The 10,161-nt window shown below is 40.4% G+C and overlaps 1 long non-coding RNA gene across 1 annotated transcript; it reads left to right on the forward strand.

The window, feature by feature from the left end:
- Positions 1-391: 391 nt before the first annotated feature.
- Positions 392-7,012, forward strand: LOC113958087. The gene is made up of 2 exons (XR_003531415.1): positions 392-883; positions 6,683-7,012. It is a non-coding gene; the product is annotated as an uncharacterized LOC113958087 (long non-coding RNA).
- The last annotated feature ends 3,149 nt before the right edge of the window (positions 7,013-10,161 follow it).

Here is a 10,161-nt window from a genome sequence, read left to right on the forward strand (position 1 = left end):
AGCCCTTCCAGCTTTAATCACTCCCCTCAGCCTTGTCCACAGGAAGGAGCAGAAAATGCCACTCAGTAAAGGCCACGAGGCCGTGAAATTGTGTTAAGCGACACTCATGAAAATGACCGGATTTGCTATTTTAGTCTAAGTGTCTAAATGCTTTTGAAAATGTAATTTTCTTGTGCTGCTGTGTGTAAAGGTGACCCCTGAGTTCTGGGCCCTTGGCAGTTTGCTCCGGACAGCTCATCAGCTTGATTCATTTGGAGGGCTAGTCAGTCAGCACCTTCTCAGTGGTGGTAGAGGAGGATGGAGACCTTCCCTGATTTTCCAGGATATAAAGGTACCTTTTAGAAATGCACAGCTTTCTGAAGACACATTAGGGCTTTATTTTTGTGGCAGCAACACATTCACCAGAGGTACAAAGATTACAACCCTTAATTCAGCTTGCTAGCAGCCATGCAGGAATAGGCAGAGCGGTGTCACTTGAGGAATCCTGAGCTCCTGCTGGAGAGACAGATCTGGATGAATGCATTTCTGCAATCACTGCTCTTCCTGTTTCTCTTTCATCTCATTTAAAATTGCAGAAGAGCCAAGTATGGTTTGTTGCAGCCTTTGGCCACACGATGGCACACATCAGTCAAAAGAACATTACAATATGATCCGAGGATGGAGAAGAATTAAGGCTCTTGTTCAGGCCTGTGGTGGTCAGGACATATCCCTCCTGGCTGCTGTTTTGATGCACAACTGACCCCGATCACAGTGAGAGACAGGGATGGTGTTTCTTCCATAAGCTCAAAAAATAAAAACAGAAAAAAGTTTTGAAGAACAAAAGGATCTGAAGCAGGAGCAAAAAGCATCTCTGGCAGAGAAATTTGGCCATTAGAAAGGACTAGTAGGAAGAAAACTTGGTTTTCTGATTATGTTATTTTGTCTTGTTATATGTTTCTCTTCAAAGGATTAGTAAAAATGCAGGAATCAGGAAATCCTTCTTATTTAATTTCTGAATCCTGAAAATTCAATGTGTTGTATTTTCTTTGTGAAATGTGTAGTGGGCACATTTTTTTTGGTAAATAGTCTGCTAGTAAATAATGTTCTTTGCCTTCCCAGTGGTAAGGATGTTGGCTGGTGAAACCATCTATGTGTACTATAGGATCAAAGTGATCTAGTGTGCTATCAATAATTCAAATAGTGATTAATGAAAATAAGCCTCAGAAGTTACTATGACATTTATGCTTAGTTTATTACAGCTTCAGTGGTGTCAGATCCTGCATCCTGCATTTATTTACACTATCTATAATTACTAATAAAACAGTAAAACTTTGTTGGTATAATAGCTCTCACCAGTTAATATCCTTTTTTTTTTTAAGCGTAATTTGCATAACAGAGAATTCCCAATTGAATAGAAAATGTGAAAGCATATTTTATATTAATTCTAGTGGTAGCAGCTAAAGACCAGTAGTTCACACAGTAATGTTGCATAAGAATGTGCAGCATTTGAACTAAAGACCAAACATTCAGTGGGATGTAGGAAATTAATACAGGAGCTGTGGAAATCTCTGTGAGCTCTTACATTTTACTATGATGGAAACACTAAGGACAGTGAGAGGAGTATAAAAAATAGCTGTCAGGTTATTTGCAGTAGTGACTCCAAAGCAACACTGCTTTTTACATTCAGAGTTTCTTTGAGGTAAGTGCTACCTGGATGAAGAAAAAAGATAAGAAAGGATACATGAAACTGAAGAAAGATTTGTGTGGAAATTTTCAAAGGGAGTTGATTATCTTAATACTGTTGTTCTCCACCCCCTCTCATCACCCAATAGCTTTAAAACCCTTCCCAAATGTGTCTCAGCAGAAAGACTGAACTACTTCACTTCCAGTTCACTTCTTACAATGGGGTGGAAGGGTGATGTTAGCAGCATCACTGCCTGTCTTATGGGGGCTTGGTTTCTGTGCTGCCATCAAAAATATGCAAAGGTTGTGTGTAGTTCTCAGGAGAAGCCTCTTGGGCTACTTTGAAAAATATTATGCCTTTATTAACAACAATTTTGTGAGGGTACTTCTGGTTCTAGGCATAAGTCAGCAAAATTAAAGACCAAAAAAAGAAAAAGGAAAACCTGCACCCTTAAGCTCTCAGCAAGCTCCTCAGTCATAAGACAAAGTGCAGTCAGATACCTGAACAGAATATGAAAATTCCCAAGCATCGAACAAGCATTTGACATCTTTGTTAGTAAACAAACACAACACAGTTGCATTTCTTGTGCCCCTGAGCAGTAGCACAGTGTGTTCTGCCTCCCTCTCTCCCCCTTACCTTGTGTTTTGCTCTGTTCTCCTCCTCCCACCCCCGTTTCTGGCAAACTGATTCCAGAGGCCAGTGACAACACCCGTGTTCCTTTCGAGCTGAATGCATTAGTCAGGCGTTGGAGAGGCCTGTTTTCCTGCCCTTGGGTATTCCAGCACACAATGGGAAAGATGCAGGGGTTCATGGACTGCTGAGTGCTCAGCTGCTGCTCTTTCCTAAGTGAAGGCAACTAGTGAGCAAGTGTAGCAATTAGAAATAAAGAAAATACTTTTCTCTGGGAAATGTTTGTTGACCCCACAGCTGTTAGGTAAAATGGAAAAAACAAGACAAAACTGTTGCCATAGAGAGAGAAAAAAAATCTTATTTCTTTTTTTAAAGAGGCAAAACTTCCTTACTACATCAAATTCATTGTACCATACAGAGGAAACACTACACTTTGAAGTCACGCTTTTAAAAGTCTGTTCTAACTATATTTTTTATAGCACACAATCATAACTAATGCTTAGTGATATCTTAAGCTGTATTTATCATGGTTTTTCTTGTGAAGAACTTTGTAAAAAATTCACCATTCTTTGCAAAGTTGTTTGTTTTGTTTTTGACCAGGAATACAGTCAAGAGAGTTTTCCAAATAAGAAGTACAGTGCAAGTCAGATACAAGCACAGAATTTTTTAAGTTGGAAAAGAATTTTAAGATCATCAGGTCAAATGTTAACACTGCCAAGTCCACCAGTAAATCATGCTCTTAAGAGCTGCATCTACATGTCTTTTAAATACCTCCAGACATGGTGACTCAGCCTGTTCCAGTGCCTAACAAACCTTTCCATGAAGAAATTCTTCCTAATACCCAATCTAAACCATCCCTGGAGAAACATGATACTCAGAATTTCATCTCATTTGGCATTTAGAGAAAATACAAGCTGAATGCTCAGACTTGCAAGAATCCCTTGGGATTTCACAGAACATGAGGCTTTTTTTCCCCATAGTATTTTTCCCAATTAAACTGCCATACCAAAGTACTACACTAATTTGTGGAGCCAGATCAAGCTCTGTGTTCTTGCTTCAGATTAACTGTCAACTTTCCTTCTGGTTTAGGTCTGGTGTTTGTGTTGGAGCCTAATGCATCTGGATGCATTTGATTTTGATGGTAGATATGCCACTTCAGATAGAATATGCTGACTGGGTAAAGCAGAAGGACTTCCTGAAAGGTTAGTTCAGTTGGAAATGATGCAGAGCAGAAGAAAAGTTCAGGTATACATGTCCTTGCGGGGCAGAAAATGGAGTGCTGAAGTCAGAAAAAGCGCTGAAGCTTTAATGTGAGTGTAGAAAGAAACATCCACACAACAAAGAAAGTCTGTGGTCTCTAGGAAGTGCCTCATGAAATCTTTCAGTCTTAATCTGCTGGATGGTTGAGGAATCAGAGAGTCTGCTACAGAGCTCAGTATTTTTTTTCCCAGAGGAATGTGCTTGAATTAGATGTTCTCTCCCGATGTCCCCTCCGGCAAGGCAGTTTTTCTGTCGTTGCCACTGAGTTGCAAGTCAGTAAGGTCTCAGGATCTCATTGAGAAGAACCCAAAATCAACACCCCATGTCTCCAAGCTGCCTACAAAATCTCACTAGCTACTGTGGCAGGAGTCACTATGTCCCTTTTGGCTTAGGTATGTGGCACTAGGTCCAGGGGGACACAAGTACTCTGTCCCCAGTGTTTCACTCCTGGCAATGCCAGACAGGTGGCCTATACCAGCCTTAGGAGTGCCCTGCAAACAAGTTTTGGAGCTGCAGACTAATCCATAGATGCAGCCAATAAGTACAGTAATTTGGACTAAGTTGTTGAGCTCCAGTTTGACTTCAGTTACTAAGTGATCTTCGTTCATTTCAGATTGTTCCCAAGATCACTTTTCCTTTCACACCCTTAAAAAGTGATCACATTATTCTTGGGCTGTTGCATATGGGCTTGAATGGAATTTAAACTGCCTGCCTGACAATGATGAATGAATCAACTCCAAAACCCTTGATATGGATCAACTATATAGCATAACAATAATATTGTTGTTTAACATTTATACTGAAGTAATACCATGAGGAATCTCAGCCATTCAGGGACCTATTTCACTAGAAACTGAATAAAGCAAACAGCAAAATAACAAGACAAGACTGTCTAAAAGACAAGCTGTACCAGTTGAAGGAGACAAACAAAAAAGACAAGGAGCACAATGCTATAAATGACAGTTGTATCTTTACAGAGCTTTAAAAATCCTGTGTGCTGCTTAATTTTCTTGCATAGTTGATCTGCTATGTTGTTTCTAGATCTTGTTCAGCCCTTTCCACTTTCATCTTCTTTACCTGTACTGTCAAATAAACTCTTAAAACTCAGTTTTTGCTAGCAAAGTTTAGAAAACATCGCAAAAAAGAAACTGTCCAGGAAATTCCCCATGACACTTTTCTATCACCTTTGGACCATACCCTTTAGTAGCTTTTCTGTACATATCCAAGCTTAGTTGAATGAATTTATCTATGCAAGATGTTTGTGAAGCTGTCTGTCAGATTCTTTACTTAGATCTAACTGTACTGAATCTGTTACATTTCCTCCCGTTTCTCACTTTGTAATGTTTTGTAAATTGTAATTGGGCTTGTCTGGAAATATATATACGTAAATATTCATTTATTTTTAAACAGATCCATCCTTGCTGTTGTTTGTGGTCCCCTGTGTCCTACAGAGGAAAGATTTGAAATCGTTCATTAAAGTTGGTCTAATTAATTTCTCTGGAGACCAGTGCCATGAAGTTTAGTAAAAGAAAACTTAGTCCTCTTATTTCAAGAGAGTAGAGTATTCTCTTGACTGTTTCTGAAAGTCCCGTTCTTCTAGTCTGGATGACTTGTAACTAATTATCTAACATAATTTCTGTTACTTTGTGGGCCTCTGTTAATATAAACAGGTCCATGTGCTAAATTTAAATGCCAACGGAAACTGAGGCATATATGCTATAAATTGCAAGTTGTGATAATTCCAAATGATAAATTATATGCTTTTAATCTTATTTTGATATGAAGAGGCTGAAACAAGACTGTACCTTGCCCAGAAATGGCACAGTAATTGGGGTAAGTACAGAATTACCTCATTTGTCCTGACTTAACATTATATCAAATTAGACAGAATTAATTTAAATCAGGGCAATGTTTGTCAAGGGCCTCAGAATAGCTGTCCTGGACTGCACAATAGGTAGATCCTTGGCCATTTTAGCATCTCCCTGAAGGTAGGCTGCTGCAAACCACATTTCACACTTCTTTGGATATCCATCATCTTCCCAGGTCAGAATGATTTCTGGATTAGCTGGGGAAGAGTGCTGTGTCTCTGTCAAGTAACTGTAGGGTTGCTGCACAGCCAATTGTGTTCCTGGGCAATTCAAACAAAATTTTTATGGGAATGGAAAGAAGGATATTATGGTGCTGGATTACAGTGAGGGAAAAAGCAAAAAAAAACTGGAAAAAAACTGAGCAGAGGAACACAAGCAAATAGTGAGAAAAATAAATACATGTACCTGTAAATTGCTAAAACTGGTTGCTGTTATTTTTTGATCAATATGTCAAAATGCATTTTGAAAAATCATGATATATGCTATTCTTGTGAAGACTGCAGTGTGGAAGAAAAATGAAATAATGGGAGAGGGGCATAAACTCCAAGAACAAATTTGTCTTTTAAAGCACATACCATATCCTGCATGTCCAAGTCTGACAGTGTAGGTTTCTCAGAGATGCCTTTTGGCCACCATAAGCCTTAGTTAGGAAAACAGGCAGTGGAGTTTGATAGAATGTGCAGAAAGGGGAAATTCTGTTATAGTTTATTGAGTGATTGATGATAATTTAAATCCAGTTCAGAAAAGCTGTTATGTTCTGGAATAATTTCTTGGCTAGTATGTTAATAAAAATGCATTGTATAATGTTATTGCTGAATTTCAAACAAATTTAATAACAAAAAGTTGCTTACTGAGGAAGAACAGAGGCTCCTCCAGAAGACGGATATATGATAGCAATTATTATAGCAATGGACTAAGCCTTGCTAATATTTGCAAAACAGAAAGAAACACTGCAAAATCTTTACTAATTTCAGGAGTGAGTTAAGCATTTAGGAGGCACTGTCCTAGGTTGGAAAAGACACGTCGAACTTTTCCCCAATGCCTCCCCCGCCTCTGTTTCTTCCGGGCTGAGGGGGAAACGGCGCGAAGCCGCACGCGCCGGGCAGCGCCGGGCGGGGGGAGCGCTCTCCGGGCACGCGGCTGCTGCGGGGGACAGCAGGGGGCGCTCTTTGTTCAGGGGCTCGTGGATCTGCTCCGCGGGGAGCCCGATTTCGGCCGCCTCCTTTTCTTTTCCTGAGAGGAAGTTTTTTTTCCTCCACAGGACACCTCGCGGAGGACGACTGAGAGAGAGAGAGACTGACCCATCTCAGAGCGAGGTATTCTGTTTTCCGGACTGCCTGTAGGAGAAAGGACTCCGTGGCTGGCTGTGACACCGTCGGCTGCTGGCTGCTGCGGGCGCACGGGGCTGCGAGCAGCTGTTGAACTGCCCTGCCTTCCCCCCTCCCCCACGCTCCGGTTTGCGGTTTTCTTCCCCCCCACCCGGGGAATTGGGACTTTGTTTTGTTTCTCCTGAAAGTTTTTGATTGCACCATTTCTTGTTTGTTCAGATGTTGTTAATAAAAAGCTGTTTTTTTCCTTTTTCACACTTCCACCTGAAGTTTTCTTAATTTCTAAGGTTCCCTGTTGATGCTTTCGTGGCAAAAGGCTTTTGAGGTTAAGGACTGATGAAAATATATATCTGTGTGTATATTCTATGTGCATCTGTGTTTACGTGCCCCCATGCACGTATATGTGTATATAGACACATATATGTTCAAAAGGACAACCCTAAAAGGCTGGAGTCATGTTTTGCTGAACTCTCTGGCTAGGGTATAGTCCTAAATAGGAGGAACTACAAGGGAATAACCTGCATACTCAGGTAATATCTTTTACTTGGTTTCGATGGATGTGTTTTTAAGGGCACTGCTGTGCTTATGATAATTTTGGTTGTTTTTTCCTTTGACAGTGAATTTGTGGAACATGAATCTGTCACCTCTGTCTTTCATCTCCCTTATTTTACCGATGTGCTGAAATATCCCTAATATAAAAGTAATCAGAGAACCACAGGATCTGCAAGATAAAGTGGATGCTTACGTGTTTGTTTTGCCATCTGCTTTACTTTGGACGAAATACCTGTGTATTCAATCCAAAACAACAGTATGCATTTCTTTTATTATATGTGCATGCTGCCTTTCTCATATTTAATCACATTTTTGTTATTTTATTACAACTCTACAGATACGAATTAGGAAAAGCCCTCTAGGAAATTTTTAACACCTGTCTGCTGCCTTGAATATTGTTTACAAAACTCAGAAAGCTGTGAAACTTTATTTTGTTGAAGAGATCCATATTACTTTAAAGTGCTATACTGTCATTGTGCTTCTATTTTTTGAGGAAGGTGTTGAAATCAAAGGGAATTCTGGCTGCTACTGCATCTAATTACTACAAGTTAAGTGACAGTTGTTGCAGCAACAGACAGGAAAAAATTATTTTTTTTAAATTTTGTTTTTTTATGAAAATGTTTCCCTGTTGAAACCCAGTTGCTAGTGGCTAGTTTTAAAACTGATAATTTCATTTGGCTACACTCCATCAACAACAAGGAAAACACCTGGCAAGCTGCTTCATCCCCACCAACTCTTAACCTTCAGGCCTTCTCAGTAACTATCAGCAGGTATCAAGTCAGTGCTACCAATAAACTGGCATTAGAACTTCCACCTGCTAATAGCACCTTATTGCTTTTCAGAGTTACACAAAAGGAAATGATCTGTTTAATTACAGTTGAAGAAATTTTGCAGTTCTGTGCTGCCTTGGATGGTGACAGTAATACTGGAATGTATTTAAGGACATGGCTACATGAACTGGTTGCTGTAGGAGTAAGTCAGAATGGCAGCTATTGTATCCTAACCTTTTGCTTGGAATAAGTGTGATACATCTTATTCTTAAGTGAAGGCAAGATAAAATTCAAAAATATGTGTAGGCAGTTGTAAGCAAGGTTGTATCCATGGAATTTTTTTTCTTCTTCTTATCGATCATTCCTTTCTCCCCTCAATCATTCCACTTTCTTGGGAATTCTTTGCTTGTTTGCTTCCCTCCCTGTGAGCAAAAAGGCAGTGTATGCATCAGTTATCTTTTCCTAAATGAAGTTGTGTCAGGCCAGTTAAGACTTTAATAAACACTACAAAGCCAGGGGAGGTTCAGCTGACATTTTCCCTTCTTGAAGTGGTAGGACATTCTGTAGCACTAAACCTGCATTATATGGGAAAACTGTGGTTTAAACAGGTTTTAAAATGGCTTTTGGTGGTCTCTTTGCAAACACATGCTTCTTCCCAGCAACATGTGTTATCCATGCAGGAATGTCCTGGGAAGGTGTCCTGAGGTGTTTCCCACTGGCCTTTGTTAACCTCTTCCTGTGACTGGGTGTTCCTCTAAGCCCCTTGAGACTTCTAATTGGTTACTCTGTGAATCCTCCTAAACCCTATAAATGTAACATCCCCAACAATAAACTCTCTCTTGCCTCCTCTCCACGCCCGGTGTCCTGTATCCCTGCAGGCCATGGGGTCACGTGCAGAGGGGGGAGGGGGAGCACCTCTCCCCTCCAGGCTCAGGGCCTGAAAAGACCCCTGAGAAACCCCTGGAGTTCCCTTTCCCCATCCTTCAAAGCGTCGCAATGGTTCTTCAGATGGAAACGGAACTAGAACTGGGCCGCCCCACGTCGTGGGTGGGGAACGGGATCCAGAACATTCAACTAATTTTCCGAGTGTTGTTCTGCCTTCTTCTGCCCTTGCTGTTGAAGAAGGCTGGTCCCTCACATCCAAGTCCCCCACCAGCTCTTGCACATACTGACCAAGGCCTTTCTTTATGACTGTAATATATCATTGCATATGTTCTATAGACTGAAGAGCTGTAAGAGGGCCTGATACCACTTTCCAGAAGAAGAAGCATCTGGGTAAAACATTGCTGAACCCCCTGAGATGTCTGCAGACAAAAGAGCAAAGGAAGACCCTTTAATATTTGTTTCTCACTCCCTGTACCAGCCATTATAACACTGCTTTTTACTGTAACTGTGTAGTATACATTTTTTACAATGGGTACTGTGGAGGTCTTATTGATTTTAACACCTGCCTAAACAACTGTTCATCTGGAGTTTTTCTTGCATTAAAGAATGTTTATTCCAGAGATTTCCAGAGTGCTTTAAGCAAAATAAAAAGCTCAATTCAGCTTCAAATTTCCTTCATGTCATAGGAACAGAAGAAGTTTCTTTCCCCATGCCTCCCTCCTTTTTTTCCCCCTTTTACTTAAGTAACTGGAACACACAGCAGGTGACCTGTCCTACTAAGTATATTTTCTTCTAGGTCAAAGAGGAAGTCTGTGGCAGACCTGAGAAAAGACTGAAGAGGTGCTTTTAGCCACAAATTAATCCTGTTCTGCTGTTCTCTGTGCAGCAATGAAGCTGGGGAAAGGTATGGCCAAGTAGCTGGCATTTTTATTTTATTAAGAGTGTGTTCTTCTGTTCTGATTTTTTTGTCTAACTTTTCAGGAACACATGGAACAAAAAAACCTGGAGGAACAAAAGCCTTGCCTTGAATTCCTGTATGTGGGAGATGGGCTGAGTTAGTATTTCTGTCTTTTAGTCATGGATGTTTCTTTGTTTCATTTTCCAATTCTAACCCAGATACCTTGAATATTTTAGGAAATATTAGCTGGATATTGAAGCATCAGTAATGCACTATAGCCCCTGTGGAGATCTGTTTTGGATTTTTG

The sequence above is a fragment of the Corapipo altera genome, unplaced genomic scaffold, assembly GCF_003945725.1.
Source record: "Corapipo altera isolate COAL_440 unplaced genomic scaffold, ASM394572v1 RXGC01000115.1, whole genome shotgun sequence".
Classification (NCBI taxonomy): Eukaryota; Metazoa; Chordata; class Aves; order Passeriformes; family Pipridae; genus Corapipo; species Corapipo altera.